Consider the following 15,951-nt stretch of genomic DNA (forward strand, 5'->3'; position numbering starts at 1 on the left):
TTTATTCCACAAGCTATAACTTTGCTCACAAGTCTGCTGTGCGGCACTGTATCAAATGCCTTTTGGAAGTTCACGTACACCACATGTCAAGGCATTGCACTCATCAACCCTCACAGTTGCTGCTTCAAAAAATTCCAGCAAGTTAATTAAACACGATTTTCCCTTAAGAAATCCATGCTGGTTTTCCTTAACTAACCCACATTTGTCCATGTGACTATTAATTTTGTTCCTAATTATTGTTTCTAGAAGTTTTCCCGCCACTGATGTTAAACAGACTGGTCTGTAGTTGCTGGGCTTATCTCTACACCCTTTTTTGAACCAGGATACAATGCTTGCAATTCTCCAGTTCTCTGGCACCTCCCCTGAGTCTAAGGAAGACTGAAAAATTGTGGCCAGTGCCTCTGCAATTTCCACTCTCATTTTCCTTAGTATCCTTGGATGCATCTCATCCTGTCCTGGTGCCTTATCAACTTTAAGTAAAGACAGTCTATCTGATGCCTCCTTCTTATTAATTTTAAACCTTCTAGTATCTGTATTACCTCATCTTTTACCATGGCCTGAGCAGCATCTCCTTCGTTGGTAAAGACATATAAAGTGGTCATTTAGTACCTCAGCTATGCCCTCTGCCTCCATGTGTAAGTCCCCCATTTGGCCCCTAATCAGCCCAACTCTTCCTTTTACCATTTTTAAAAACTATTTAAATGCCTATAGAAGAATTCCCTTTTATGTTAGCTGCCAGTCTCTTTTCATACTCCCTCTTTGCTTCTCCTATTTGTTTTTTCACCTGTCCCTTGAACCTTCTATATTCTACTGCAGACTTTCCTACTTTTACACCCAACTCCACTTGCAATAAAGGCCAACATGCCGTTTACCTTCCTAATGACTTACGGTACAACCATGCTAACATATTGTGATGTGAGGTACCTGATTGTAATCAGAGCAGAAAGGTGGGTCCTGGTGCCAATGGATTTGGGAGGGTAATATCACACAGGTGAGGTAGACTTGTGGTGTGAGATAGGATCTGAGTGTTTTATAACTAAAGATGAGTGGCTTTCATTTAAATACTGGGAAATTAGTTGATGAATACAAGTTATTTTAAAACTAGATGTTTGGTTTGGGAGGGCGGTGTCAAAAACTGGCTTTAAAGTCAACTATTGACCAGAATCTGAACCTACAACCCCCTCAGTTAAACATAGGAAAACTGAATAAGAAATGTTGGCATTTAAGGGGAAACTGGATAAGTGAATGAAGGAGAAAGGAATAGAAGGATAAATTGAGAGGGTTAGGTGAAGGATGCATGGGAGGAGGCTTTGGCACTGCAAAACACTAGCATAGACTTGGTGGGTCCAATGTCCTGTTTCTGTGCTCTGGAATCCATGCAAAGATGTAGCCAGTAATGTGAATTTTGGAAATCACAAATATCCTGATTCTACAGCTGACTTTTAGTGAATATATTGATTCCAATGAAGTTGTTGCCTCTCTATATAGCACTGATTGTTGATTGGTTGCACAGGAGTTGGGGGGGGGGGGGCACTTGTCCAATTGGGGGTTGGGACTATACCCAACCTTTAAGGTTTAACAACCACATTCTCATAAACTCATAGATGTTTACAGCACAGAAGGAGGCCATTTGGCCCATCATGTCCGCATCAGTCGACAAAGATCTGACTACACTAATCCCATTTTCCAGCACTTGGCCCATAAGGCTTGGAGGCTATGGCAATGCAAGTGTATATCTAAATACTTCTTAAATGTTATGAGTTTCTGACTCAACCACCCATTCAGGCAGCGAGTTCCAGACTCCCGCCACCCTCTGGGTGAAAATATTTCTCCTCAACTCCCCTCTTAGCCTTCTACCTCTTACCTTCAATCTATGTCCCAGGGTTATTGACCCCTCTACTAATCTTACACACCTCTATCAGGTCCCCTCTCAACCTTTGCTGTTCCAAGGAAAACCAGCCCAGCCTATTCCATCTTTCCTGATGGCTCAGACCCTCCCAGCCCAGGCAGGCCCCCTGGTAAACCTCCTCTGCAATCATACCCTTCCTTTGACATTGACTGAACCATGGACCCTGCACCTGGTGAGGAACCTCAGTGCAGGAAGGGTGCATCCAGCGTGGGCGGAGCCAGACAGTGGGCGGGGCCGGGGGGGGGGAGAGTGCAGCGTGGTGGGCGGGGCCAAAGGCGAGCAGCGCGCGCGCGTTGGGCAGGGCCCGAGGGTCGCGCGGTGGGCGGGGGCGGTGGGCGTGGCCGGAGGTGGGCGGGGCCGGAGGAGGGTAGCGCAGTGGGCGGGGCAGGACGAAGGCCGTCGTGGGTTTTTCTCGCGGTGGACAGGATCGTGGTTGGGGGGGAGAGGAGGCGCTGGGTGCAGCGCAGTGGGGCGGGGTCTGGGTCTTCTCGCGCGGAGCTAAAGGGGCGGGTCAGTGGCTCCCTCGCGGGTTGTGGGCGGGGCCTGAGCCGAGTTCTCGCGAGGGCTGGTGAGTGTATCAGTTTGCAGTGGGAGGTAGGGAACACGTGGGGGTGGCGGCGCCGGGAGCGGGAGGACCGGAGTCCCGGGGATTGAGCACAGTCAGAGCGGCCTAGCGAGGCGCCAACCTTGGCCTCCCGCCAGAGCAGCGGCCGGGCACCTCCTCCTGAAGCCGGTCTCCCCCGGTGAGTGTTTCCGCAGTGCTCCCGGTTGAGGCCTATCTGACTGCGGTGCTGGTGAGGAGGAGGAGGAGGGGGGTCCATCCGTTTCAGTTTATCCCGGTCCCCCCCCCCCCCCCTCCCTCTCTCCTCACTCGGCGGCTTCTTTCTCTCTCTCTCTGGAAGCCGGCGAGCAGCCGCTGCGGGGCTGTCGGTGTCTCTTCCCTGGGTGACCCTACCCAGCTGAGCCCAAGGTCGGGCTGCAACATGCGGCTGGGCCCTGGGGCAAGTGCGGGTGGTGGGGGTGGGGGGAGCCCGGCCTGTCGTGAGGAGGTGGGAGTCCCGGGGAGAGGCAGCAGCAGCACTGGAGCGGAGCTGAGCTGGGCCCCCCGGCTGCACAGGGACACCATCCGGCCTGGGAGTGGAGGTCACCGGGGCGGCTGCTGTTCACCTTCACCGGGGCGGGGAGGGCAGCAGCCGGGGGTTGACCAAGCGGGAGAACGGGGCAGGGGGTGTGGGTGGGGAATGGAGGCCAATTTAAACCCTGACAGAAATAGAGAGGGTCCCTTTTCTGTCAAGTGATTGTGGGGGAAGGTCAGAGCTTGGAGTTCTTGAAGAGAAATTCTTGGGCAGTCGGTTCGTGTTGTCCGGAATTGGCTTCAGTTCTCAGGGCGGTTTCTCAAGAATAGCTGCTCGTTTCTTCTGCGTGGAGTATTTTCGCGGACCATTATTGCAGGGCAAATTATAGAAGTATCACAAACCCCACCCCTGCACACCCACACACACACACACACGTGTGTTAAAGACTTGTCTGTGTGTTGTTGCCTGTCACTTGTGTGGGATTCCCAATTCCATATTCAAGCCGGAGGCACCTGTCCTACTTTGGTGATTGGACCATGTGTTGTTGGCACAGGCCATGCCAGTCATGCTGCCTGTGTCCTGGTCTGCCCTTTCTGACAGCAGCACAGTTGTTGCAGAATGAGCTCCACTAATTGTAATGGGACTTATTCAAACCGTTTGCGCATATTCCAGCTTGCCTAATGATTTAGCCTTTCTTTAAAAGTGCAGAAATGACTTCTAATTATCAGGAATACCGTAGTGAGCAGTGTTTGGCTGCATTGTAGCCAAATAAAATAAACTAACATTTAAAATAACAGCATTGTGGATGGAAACTTCAACTTGACAATCACTGCTTCAGCCTCTCTAGATGTGTAGTATTCTCTTTGCTGGTATTTTTAAATGTTTCATTGCACAGATTGTAGCGGTATGTCCAATCTGATTAAAGCGTGCCGTTTTGATATTGCACACAGGCAATTGGTTAAATCAGAAGTGACCTCTAACAGATCATGTCTTGGTGTTGAAATGGACTGCTGTCATTGTGCTGATAGCTCCATCTTAAAAGGGACCACCTTTTTGATGCCCTTTTCTTAAATCAGTTCTGTGTTGCTGGTGTGCTCCCAAAATAAGTTGACCTTGTTTCTGTGCAAACTTGAGTCTTGTGTCAGACCCAGTTTGGTTGTGGCATTTTAATGTTCCCAACCTGGGTTGACTTGAGATCGGAACAGCCATTGTAACTGCTGACTGGGTGTAGGGAGTGAGTGAACACAGAGGGCATGATTAACATGACTAGCGTTCTCTATTTGCAGGTGATTGCGTTTCCACTTCTGTTTATTTCCTGCACTTTGGGAATTGAAGTCTTCTGGGTGGGGGGGCACATATAGAAATGTTTAATTTGGTTCATTTTATGAGAAGGGGAGCTCAACTAGCAATGTTTATATCTGTTATGCAAGGGTATTTTTGAATGCTTACTGGTTGTTTGTGGGCTACAGGCCTTCAATGAAAGAAGACATCACGTGGTGACGGGTTTCGGGATGGGGGGACAAATGCTGAGCTCAAGGAGGGTGTGGTTCGAAGTGAAGCAGCAGAGGGGTTTTGCGAGGGAAATCCTGAGTGTGACTTGGGCAGCTTAAGGCTTGCTGAGCAATGCTGGGTGACGGAGGGCTGGTCAGGGATGGACAGTTTGGGAAGTAACTGCTATCGTACTGGCGAAGGTCAAAAATGGAAGGTGGAACCATGGCTTGTTTTCAGACGTTGGATTTTAAATGAGACTGGGAGCCTGTCGATTGGCCCATTGGATTTGTTGCAGAGTCTGATACAGATCCTGGGCTTTTGGATAAATTGTAGTTTTTGGAGGGTAGATGATGGAAAAGGGAACAGTGCTGGGGCTATGGGCGGGGCTCGTGGTGTGAAGTGGAGAGAACCAGTGCAGTGCTGGCTAGTATTGGTGGGGATGAGGGTTAGTGGGCAGGAAGGGTAAGTGCATGGTCAGAAGTTTATTGGGCGTGGGTTGAGGGAGTAGGTGGGAAATCTTATAGGTTCGATGGAGAGAGAAGCATGACGTGGATTCAGGTGGGGGCTGTCTGACAGATTGGGGAAGAGAACGCAGCAAGAAAATCTATTTTGGTGACAGTTTTGAGGTCCTTGTACATGCGGCAGGTGTTGTCGGTGATGAAGTGATCTGGGGCTTATCTCCCCTGTAGGGTGATGAGTATTGGCTCTGTTTTGGCAATAGTCCGTGAGAGCTGGTGAAGTTCAGCCTAGACTGATGGGGCGTCTGGCTTGCTGCCTATAAGAATCTTGAGCTTGGGCAGCCTTGTGGTGCCCTTTTGATTATAGACAAACATCCATTACCTAGTGAACAGGAATCTATATTGCAAAACTATCCCTGATTGTACTCGAGCTGGCACTCAGTAAGAACACATGGTGGCCAGGAGTATGGGAAAGTCACAATGCTGAAGTAAGGCACACTCTTAGTCAGGAATGAGGCATGTTTGGGGCAGGGTTAAGCATGACTGCGCTGTATCTGTCTGTACTTGATGTTGACGCTGGATGTCTGGAATTGTCTTGCCTTCCAGGCAGGATTTCAATCTAATTTAACACATCATCTTTGTTCCCAAAGCTTCACTTCCAAAATGTATGTTTTTGAGTCTTTTTTTTTGTCTAAGTATCATAATCTTTGGTCAGTGATTTTGGTGTGTGCCTGACGACCATGTGTGCACATGGTATGAGGGAGCTTGGATGCCATTGCTGGAACTGACCTTGGCTGCTCCAGATGTTTTGCACCAGCTCAGGTGAATGGACAACATGGCCTTTAGTGGTTTTTAGATTGTCTTCCAAGATTAGTGGCAGATCCAAGTGTTCATCCCCTGAAAATGATGGACTGTGTGTTGCACCTCTTTTTTTTTTAAACTCTTGTGTGCGCACGCAGCCTGGTTTCACGCCTCTGTTCATGCCAGGTGGTACATGGTGATCTGAAAAAGGCAATTAATCGGCAGCATGCGAGACAGATCAAAACTAATCAATGATGGCACAGGGAGAGCGTGGCTGGTTTGGTTGATCGGGGGGTGCGTGGATTAAGGTGGAAGAAGTGGCCGCTTTGCAACCTTAAAGCGCTTGTGCACGTGGACTGCTCCATTGTGGAGAAATGCAGCTCCTCTGCATTGGAGACAGTCAATGTCAGATATCACTTATGTTATCAATTTAATAAAATGTCATGGGTTGCTTCATTCAGCAAGTGTGTTTCTGGCTCTTGGGACATTCACAGGTGTAGAGTTAAAGCACTGTTTAATTGGAATTTTTGCCACGGTTCAAAATTGTTGAGGATGATGGAGAGCAGGGGGGCATATTCTTAAACTTAGAGCCGGGCTGTTAAGCGGTCATGTCAAGAAGCACATTGTATGAAGGATTGTGGAAATTTGGAACCCCTCCCCATCCCCTCAAAAAAAAAATTCAATGCATAGAAGACTTTGGGATTCCCTTTTTTATTGGCATATAAATAGCGAAAGGTGGTAAGAAGAGGAGTGGGGACAATTAGGGACCTAAAAGGTCCTACATGGAGGCAGAGGGCATGGCTGAGGTATTAAATTAATATTTTGCATCTGCCTTTGCCAAGGAAGATGTTGCTGTGCAGGTCATGCTGAAAGATGAGGTCATTCAGACACCAGCAGGGTTTAAAACTGATGAGGTGATATTGGATAGCCTGTCTATACTTAAAGTTGACAAGGCACCAGGACTAGATGTGATGCATCCAAGGATACTGGGGGAAATTGCAGAGGCACTGGCCATAATTTTCCAGTCTTGCACTCTGGGCTGGTGCCAGAGGACTGGAGAACTGGAAACACTACACCCTTCTACAAAAAGTGGTGTAAAGATAAGGACAGAGTCAATTTAACTTCGGTGGTGGGGAAGCTTCTCACCAATAATTCGGGACATAATTAATAGTTAATGGACTGGGTGGGCAGGTGGCAGATGAAGTTCAATGCGGAGAAATGTGAAGTGATTCATTTTGGTAGAGAGAAAATATAAAAGAAAGCGTCCAACTCTAAAGGAGATGCAGGAGCATAGGGACTTGGGTATAGGATCTTTTATGCTCACCTAAGAAGGTCGATATGGCCTCCGTTTAACATCTGATCTGAAAGATAGCACCTTTGACGGTGTAGCACTCACTCAACACGGCACTTGGTGTAAACTGGATTATGTGCTCAACTGGAACTTGAACCCACAATGTTGGGGCCCAGAGTCACAGCGCTACCAAACTTGCCATGGCTGACAATCCCAGGACCTGGGTGTATATGTGCATGTCATTGAAGGTGGCAGGACAGGTTGAGAGCGCTGTTAATAAAGCATACAGTATCCTATGCTTTGTTAATAGGGGTAAGAGCAAGGAAGTCATGTTAAACTTGTATCATAACTGGTTGGCCTCAACTGGCGTATTGTGCCCAGTTTTGGCTGCCACACTTAAGGAAAGATGTGAAGGCATTACAGTACAGAAAAGGCTCGAGTGTTTCCAGGGATGAGGAACTTCAGAATCGCAGAATTTTAACAGTTGCACAGATTGGAGAAGTTGGGACTTGGGACTGTTTTCCTTGGTGAAGAGAGGGTCAAGAGGAGGTTTAATAGAAATATTCAAAATCATGAGGGGTCCGGACAGAGTAGATAAGGAGAAAATATTCAATTGGTGGAAAAATCAAAATATGAGGACACAGATTTAAGATAATTGGGAAAAGAGGCGATGGAGATATGAAAAACCTTTTCATCCAGCGAGTGGTTAGGGTCTGGAATGCAATGCCTGAGTGCATGGTGGAGGCAGGTTCAATGGAGGTATGCGAGAGGGAATAGATTATCTGAAAAGGAAGAATGTGCAGGGTTAGGGGGAGTGATGGAAGGTAAATGTTGTCTTTGGAGAGCTGGCTTAGATGTGATTGACCAAATTCGCCTGCTATAAGAATTGTGGTTCTGTGATTTTTCTTTGATAGGTAAGGGGCATGGAGTCAAGGTGGGTCGATTGAGTTAAGATACAGATCAGCCATGATTGAATTGAATGGCTTTAGAAAGTTGGAGGGTCTGAAAGCCACTAAGAACAGGAGGAGGCCAGGGTATAAAATGTCACACGGTGCATTTGTGCAGTTCACAAGTAACCTGCCCTCTATCCTGTAAACCATCAACATTGGAAGCTGGTGTGTACAAGTTTCAGGTAATGGTTGCCAAGAGCTGGGGAGAGTGCTCCTATGTGATCAGTGCTTGATGTCTCCCAGTGGCTGGGAGGGGTATGACTGAGCCATATCTCTGATCTAGTCAAACCATGGGACTGCTGAGAGCAGTTGGAATATGAAAGACTGCCAGGCTTCTGTAATGGGGAAATTAATTATTGAAGTGAGTCCTTTTTTTCCAATCTCGCTTGAAGTGATAATTTCTCTTCAGCCTGATTTTACTTCTTGCTCAGATGTGTAAATGTCTTTATTACCTCCTTTAAGTTGCTTGTACTTAAAATGACTTCTTTCCATTCATGGTGGAAGTGTCAACAGCACTTTGTCACTTTGTTTTCAGGTCTTTATCAATTTGAAAGGTTAGGCACTGCAAGTAAACAGTGTTCAAAGGGTTGTCTCCATCAAAGCAGGAGCTACTGACTGGAATGGTAACTAGAGTGAAATTAGTGTTGCTTTTACTTTGAAATGAATAGTTGGTTCGGGTGAGAGCCTTGCTGTTTCTTTCTATATGGGTGTGAATTGACTCTGCCACTCCTTGCGGGCTTGTGCCATCTACTCTCTCTTCAGAACTGTTTCATGCCCTCAGGGGTGGGTGGGGGGCAGGTTCCCCTCGTTTTAATCATTGGACGTTACAACACAATCGTGTATGCGGAGTTGCTACAAAGGTCACCTTAAATTTTTGTAACTCCATAGTTATGTGGGTAGACTCCAGGAATTGGGGCTGCCCTCAAGAAGAGGAAATTTGATGGAGGTTTTTAAAATTGTGGCTCTGGGCAGAGTAGATATGGAGGAACTGTTCCTGTTGGCACAACAGTAGATAGCGCGAAATGAAAGAAACTGCTGCCCGTCCCTGTCGGCTGGGGTGCCCCACCACCGCACCCCTGCTGCCTGTCCCTGTCGGCTGGGGTGTTCCACCACCCACCACCTCACCCCTGCTGCCCGTCCCTGTCGGCTGGGGTGCTCCACCACCCACCACCTCATCCCTGCTGCCCGTCCCCGTCGGCTGGGGTGCTCCACCACCCACCACCTCATCCCTGCTGCCCGTCCCTGTCGGCTGGGGTGCTCCACCACCCACCACCTCATCCCTGCTGCCCATCCCTGTCGGCTGGGGAGCTCCACCACCACACCCCTGCTGCCCGTCCCTGTTGGCTGGGGAGCTCCACCACCACCACCACCACACCCCTGCTGCCCGTCCCTGTCAGCTGGGGTGCCCCACCACCCATCACCACACCCCTGCTGCCCGTCCCTGTTGGCTGGGGAGCTCCACCACCACACCCCTGCTGCCCGTCCCTGTTGGCTGGGGTGCCCCACCACCACCCACCACCGCACCCCTGCTGCCCGTCCCTGTCGGCTGGGGTGTTCCACCGCCACACCCCTGCTGCCCGTCCCTGTCGGCTGGGGTGCCCCACCACCACCCACCACCGCACCCCTGCTGCCCGTCCCTGTCGGCTGGGGTGCCCCACCACCACCCACCACCGCACCCCTGCTGCCCGTCCCTGTCGGCTGGGGTGCCCCACCACCCACCACCACACCCCTGCTGCCCGTCCCTTTCGGCTGGGGCACACACTTTTGTATTGGTCAAATGACATCCACCAATATTCCCCCTCTACTGCACAGCAATCCACAGGCCAATGTACAAGCCAGTTCCTTTTAAATTATCCTGTCTGCACTACTGTGCAAAAAAGATTTAAAGGGATCCCACACTTTAACAAATTGTCCATGTCTCCCCCCAAAAAAATGACAGGGGATGTTGGCACTAACCATTGGACATCACTGTAGGAGTCAATTACATAGGCGCTGTTTATATTGTATTAAGCAGACTGACCATTTTAGGCAGTTTAGTATGTACTTAACCTTGTACGTGCCAATTTTCAACAGCCCTGCTTGAGTTCAGACCCATTCTGGTCTTAGTTTCAATCAGCTGGTTGTGGTTCAGAGTGTGTTATCCACCGTAATGTGACAGCCAACCATGGGGGGCAATTACAAAGTGAGATTTGTTTTATTTTTGAGTGTTAGCCACTTTTCGCTTTCTCTACTCTTAAGTGGGAAAACCACGCAAACACCAACACTCCCACTGTAATGTAAACCTCGCTGAGAGTTCAGCCCCCCAGGTGGGCTACAGTTACAGGGGCCAGGTGATTCCCGTGCCCCTTGCAAAAGTAGGCATTGTAATTACCATTGAGGTTGGGTTTGGGGTATTTTGAGAAACTGGTTTTAACGTTGGGATTTTTTTTCTTTGTTGCTTCATGGGCTGTGGGTGTCACTGACGAGGCCAGAATTTGTTACCCACCCCTAATTGCCCTTGAACTGAGTGGCTATTGCTGGGCCATTTCAGAGGGCAGTTGAGAGTCAACCACATGGCTGTGGGTCTGGAATTGCACGTAGGCCAGACCGAGTAAGGGCGGTAGATTTCTTTCCCTTAGTGCGACAATCTATGATCGTTGTCATGGCCCCCGTTACTGAGACTAGCTTTCAATTCCAGATTTTATTAATTGAGTTTTAAATTCCACCAGCGGCTGTGGTGGGATTTTGAACCCATGTCCCCAGAGCATTAGTCTGTTGCCACTATGCTACCGTCTTCCCCCTAATAGCACTGCAGTTAAGCAGAGAGTATTTGTTAGAGTGGGTGGTCAGTTTGCAGGGTGCCAGTGCTGCTGTTGAACTGATCCACTGGAAGAGCGTTTGTGGTGCAGTGATGAGAACAGGAGCAGGAGTAGGCCATTCAGCCCCTCAAGCCTGCCCCGCCATTCAATAAGATCCTGGCTGATCTGCCCCAGGCCTCAACTCCTCCTTCGTGCCAGCTCCTCATAGCCCTCAACTCGCCAATTTATTTCAAAAATCTATCTACCTCCTCTTTAAATCCTTTCAGTGATCTAGCCTCCACAACTCTCTGGGGTAGAGAATTCCAGACATTCACTAGCCTCTGAGAGAAAAAATTCCTTCGCATCTCGGTTTTAAATGAGTGCCCCCATATTCTGTAACCATGTCCCCTAGTTCGAGGTTCCCCCACTTGTGGAAACATCATCTCAACAACTACCCTGTCAAGCCCCCTCAGAGTCTTGTACATTTCAATGTAGAACTTTCGCCCCTCCATTTGTGATCTTGCTCGTTGTATTGCCAAGAGGGGATTAATTTGAAGTGTAGACTAATTCTTGTTGTCCCAACGTGGGTGTGCTTTGCATATTCTGTCCTCGAATAAACTTGTAATCAAGTTAATATGAATTGCACAGACCTGATTTGTACTTTTGTCAGGGTGGGGAAAGAGAAGTTGTTCTAAATTAGAGGCACCAAATCATGATGAGTTAAGAATAACATTGGTTAAATTGAATATAATGCCTACCTTGAGTAGACTGGTTGTGGAGATGATGTGGTAAGACTTTTCACTTGGGTGGTCCTGAACCTATATTTATTTTTAGCTCTATACTTATTCTGCAGAGAGATGCCTGCCTCAGGTGATCAGGTTGCAGAAGTGGTTATTTTGGGTGCTTTCCCTATTCAGCAATAGAAGCGTGTGTCAATATCTCACTGCCGGGGGATGGGTTGTCGTTTTATTTTGCTCCCACCCACCCCCGCCTGGTGCTCAAAAGTTCTCACTGTCGATTGGAGCAAGTGCTGAATTGCGTCATTTCACTGTGTCTTTGACCTCTAGTATATCTCCTGCCATTGTCGGCCTCTGTCTTGGGAACCCCCCCCCCCCACCCCCCCCCCCCCCCCCCCTCCACTCCACTTCCCAACCCTCCCTTATAATACGCTCTTCAACTAAGCTTTTTTTCCACCATCCCCCATACCTAATACTTCCTTCATTGGCATGCTACCCATATTATTTTTGCTTCCCTCTATGCGTGGGTTTCCTATGTTAAAAGATGTTCTGCGTTGTCACAGTAGCATGGTGGTTAATGAGTGTCAGGGCCGCAGTGGATGCTGAACAGAGATGATCAGCATGGAGCTCAGACTTGCCTGCCTTAGAGATGAATTGTAATTTCCCCCCACTTTCCCCTTTTTTTTCCCTCCATCCCACAAATGGTGCATGCGCGTGTTACTGGCTAGCTCCCCTGGTTGACCAGCTTTCCATTGCTTGCAGGCAACACCCAATCCTGTAACACTTGATGCCTCCATGCACGATTGAGATCGGGCGTAACCAGAGCAGTGAGCGTCAATTTGAGCTCTGCCGGCTGGGATATATCCTAGGATACTGAGGGAGATGAGAGAACAGATTTAATCATGCCCCTGTTAGCTGTGTTGAGTGTGGATGCGTGCAGGAGAGCTGAAGATGAGCCACTTGATACCAGTCGAGGTGACCAGGGTAATCGAGATAATTACAGGCTGGCTAACTTAACATCTCTGATCAGGGAAGAATTAGCCTCGAACATGCACCTAGTGACACACAAGTGTTCAAAAGAACTGAACTTGTAAATGCATGCATATGTATCCTTACAGATCCCACCTTGACCTGTAACGTTTCAACACGCTGTAGTGAGTGTAGCAAAGACTGGGTTGAACAAATACAAGCGCTGCTTATGGAATGGTGGGTAAATTGGAGTTAAGGGCACTGACCTGCCCACCTTGGTTTCCAACTCTGGGATTCTTTTATCTGAGTTGGGAGAATGCAGCCAAAATACTAGTTTAATGCTTGCACTTTGTGTCTCTCTTAGCTTGGTGAGGTGTTACACCGGTGCGTATCTTGGATAGTGCAATGCATTCAGCTTCCGTCTTTGGCAGCTCTATGGCCCAAAAGCAAGCTCTGCCTCACTCTTAAGCCTTATTTTTTTTTTAATGCTCAGTTTTTATCACAGAATTTACAGCACCGGTGGGGACCAACTGGCCTATGCTGGTGTTTGTTCTACACGAGCTTCCTCCCATCATAATCCATCTGTATATCCTATCCCTCCCTTCCTTCGGGTTTATCTAGCTTCTCCTTTAACATGTCCATGCCATTTACCTCAGCTACTCCGTTTGGTAGTGATTCCCATAAATTCTAACCTCTCTGAATAAGGTTTCTCTTCAATTGCCAACTGGAACTATGAAAGACTATTTTACATCGTGTGTGGATATTATGGAGAACGTGACTCCCATGCTTTAAATGGGTTTTTGGAAAAAAAATTCTTTCATGGGGGGTGTGAGCGTTGCTGGTAGAGTCAGCATTTGTTGCCCGTCCCTAATTGCCCTTGAACTGACCTTTCTCGGCCATTTTGGAGACATTGCTGTGTCTCTGGGGTCATCAGTAGGGCAGACCAAGTAAGGGCGGCAGATTTCCTTCTGCCAAATGTCATTAATGAACCAGATGGCTATTTACAACAGTCGATAGTTTCATGGTCACCGTTGCTGAGAGTAGCTTGCAATTCCAGTTTTACTAATTGAAATTCAATCCCACCAGCTGTCATGGTGGGATTTGAACACGTGTTCCCCAGAGCATTAGCCCAGACCTCTGGATGACTAGTCCAGTGACATTACTGCTAAGCCACTGTATCCCTCTGAAGTAGAATTCCACTAAGCATTCAGTGCTGCCGGCATTGGGGAATTGGGAATGCACCAGCTGGGGAAGGTTCCAGCTATCAAGTGGTAAATGGGTAGATGCACTGGGTGTGATATTGGAACAGAGGGATCTGAATCTTCTCGAGCGATTGACCTGGGCAGCAGTGGGAATGGTAGAATTGGCTGCTTGGCTCGATCAAGGAAAATTGGACAGGTTACCTGCGACTGGCTGATCCATTGATGCCTGTTGGATAGTGCCTGTGATTGTTGGCAAGGGCAAGATTGACCTTAATCATGGAGAGCAAAGAATTCCTTCCAGTTGGTCTGGTTATTGCAAACAAATCTACTGTGTAGCTTTTCATATTGAGCGTCCTGATACAGCGCACACAGCAATGCAGCTGTAGATCAGGTAGAAGCGACGTCCACTCTTGGGAATCAGCTCTCGAACCTGGTCCCAAACGCCCTTCAACAGTCATATTTCCCAATACCATTTCCAGCTTGCGGTTAAGCCTCATTCCTAATTCCATTCTTTCAACTACATCCAAGGAAACAGGGTTTTTCATGGGAAAGACATCTGAGAACCTTCATGGGCATTCCCTTGCTGACTTTTGCTTGTTTCCTGCAGTAAGTGGGCTGGATCAGGAGACGGAATCTGCTTGGGTTCCTGATGCTGCGCATTGAATTCTGCTTTAAAGTTTGTGCACGTGAATGTTGTGACGAGTTGAGGTTTGGGCTCAGTTGTGCTTATTAGCACCTCTCCTGCTGCTGGTCATGCATTCGAAACTTGTTCAGAGAGAAAGACAGAGTTAACGTCTCGAGTCCGTATGACTCAGCTCTGGAGAGGAGTCACAGGGGCTCAAAGCATTAACTCTGTCTTTTTCTCTCTAAACAAGTTTTGAGTGCATGACCTGCTTGAGTTCTTCCAGCTTTTTTTTTGTTTTGTTTGTTTCAGATTTCCAGCGTCCACAGTATTTTGCTTTTATACAAAAACTTGTTCAGGCTTGGGTTGGGGAAAACCCGCTTGCTCAAGTATGTCAGGAGGCAATTAACTGAAGATGGTTCCAATGACTGGAAAATAACTTTGAATAAAAATTCTAGTAAAAATTACAAGCCTTTTTTATGTAAATGCGCAGTCAGTTCTTGTCAAATTTGGAAACTTGAGTGGGGGGAGGGGGTTAGAGGAAGTTTTCTAGATGTTAAACCTACATTTGAAATTATTTTCCTTCTAACATCTGTTCACTGTCATGCACAGGTGCGCACAATCTTTTGAATTACTTACTAAAAGTGTTCAGAAGTCTTTTATAAAATGGATACTGGGAGGGGGAGAGAAAGGCAGCTGTGGACTAAAGTAAGCCTCAGTTGAGTTTTCTTTTTAGAAGGCACTTATTGCATTTTTGGTTTTGAGGTTTGTGTGATATCTCTCCTCAGTCGCCTGTGAAACCTCAAACATTATCATTTGCCAACCAAGCCAGTTGAGCATACCAACCATTGAGCTTCCACTAGTGTCTCAGTGGGGAACACATTCGCCTCTGAATCGCAAGGTTCTGGCTCAGGGTCCCACACAAGGGCTTGAGCACCAGAATCACGACTGACACCCCAGTGCAGTACTGCACTGGTCGGAGGTTCTGCCCTCTCGGGGTGAGACTTTATAAACTGAGTTGGCCTGCTCAGTTGGAGCTAAGAGATCCTGTGGCATTATTTCACAGAAGAGCTGGGGAGTTATTCCCGAAGTCCTAACTGATATTTATCCCTCAGTCAGCACCATAAGCAAATGTTCCGGCCACGATCGCATCGTGGTTTGTGGGAGTTGATGCACAAATTAACTTTTTTTTTATTCGTTCATGGGACGTGGGCATCGCTGGCTAGGCCAGCATTTATTGCCTATCCCTAATTGCTCTTGAAAAAGTAGTGGTGGAGCTGCCTCTCTGAACCATTCTAGTTCTTGCATTTCCTTCCTCACTACAGCGGCTACATTTCAAAAGAGCTACGTTGACTGTAAAATGCTTCGAGACACCTGGTTGTGAAAAGCACGATAATTATTTCTCTTTTTAAAATGGTGCTTGTCTTGGGAATGGGTTAAGCTGAAGAAACTGTTATTGTGAAGGATGAACAATTTGTCGAGGGGAAAATTCAACTTGCCTGAGTCAAATGCACGTGGATATGTGTGTAACACTCAAAACAAAAACAGAAATACCTGGAAAAACTCAGCAGGTCTGGCAGCATTGGCAGAGAAGAGCAAAGTTGACATTTCGAGTCCTGGTGACCCTTCAACAGAACGTGTAACACTCTTCTGCTTGCACAAGCTGGA

At 47.8% G+C, this 15,951-nt stretch overlaps 1 protein-coding gene across 1 annotated transcript in view; it reads left to right on the plus strand.

The window, feature by feature from the left end:
* Nucleotides 1-2,496: 2,496 nt before the first annotated feature.
* akap1b (A kinase (PRKA) anchor protein 1b) overlaps nt 2,497-15,951 on the plus strand; it is a 69,748-nt gene continuing 56,293 nt past the window's right edge. Inside the window, exon 1 of the mRNA XM_078548149.1 lies at nt 2,497-2,652. The gene's annotated coding sequence lies outside the window, so the exon portion shown is untranslated. The remainder of the gene's footprint in view (nt 2,653-15,951) is intronic.

This window comes from Cetorhinus maximus, chromosome 9 (genome assembly GCF_964194155.1).
Source record: "Cetorhinus maximus chromosome 9, sCetMax3.hap1.1, whole genome shotgun sequence".
Lineage (NCBI taxonomy): Eukaryota > Metazoa > Chordata > Chondrichthyes > Lamniformes > Cetorhinidae > Cetorhinus > Cetorhinus maximus.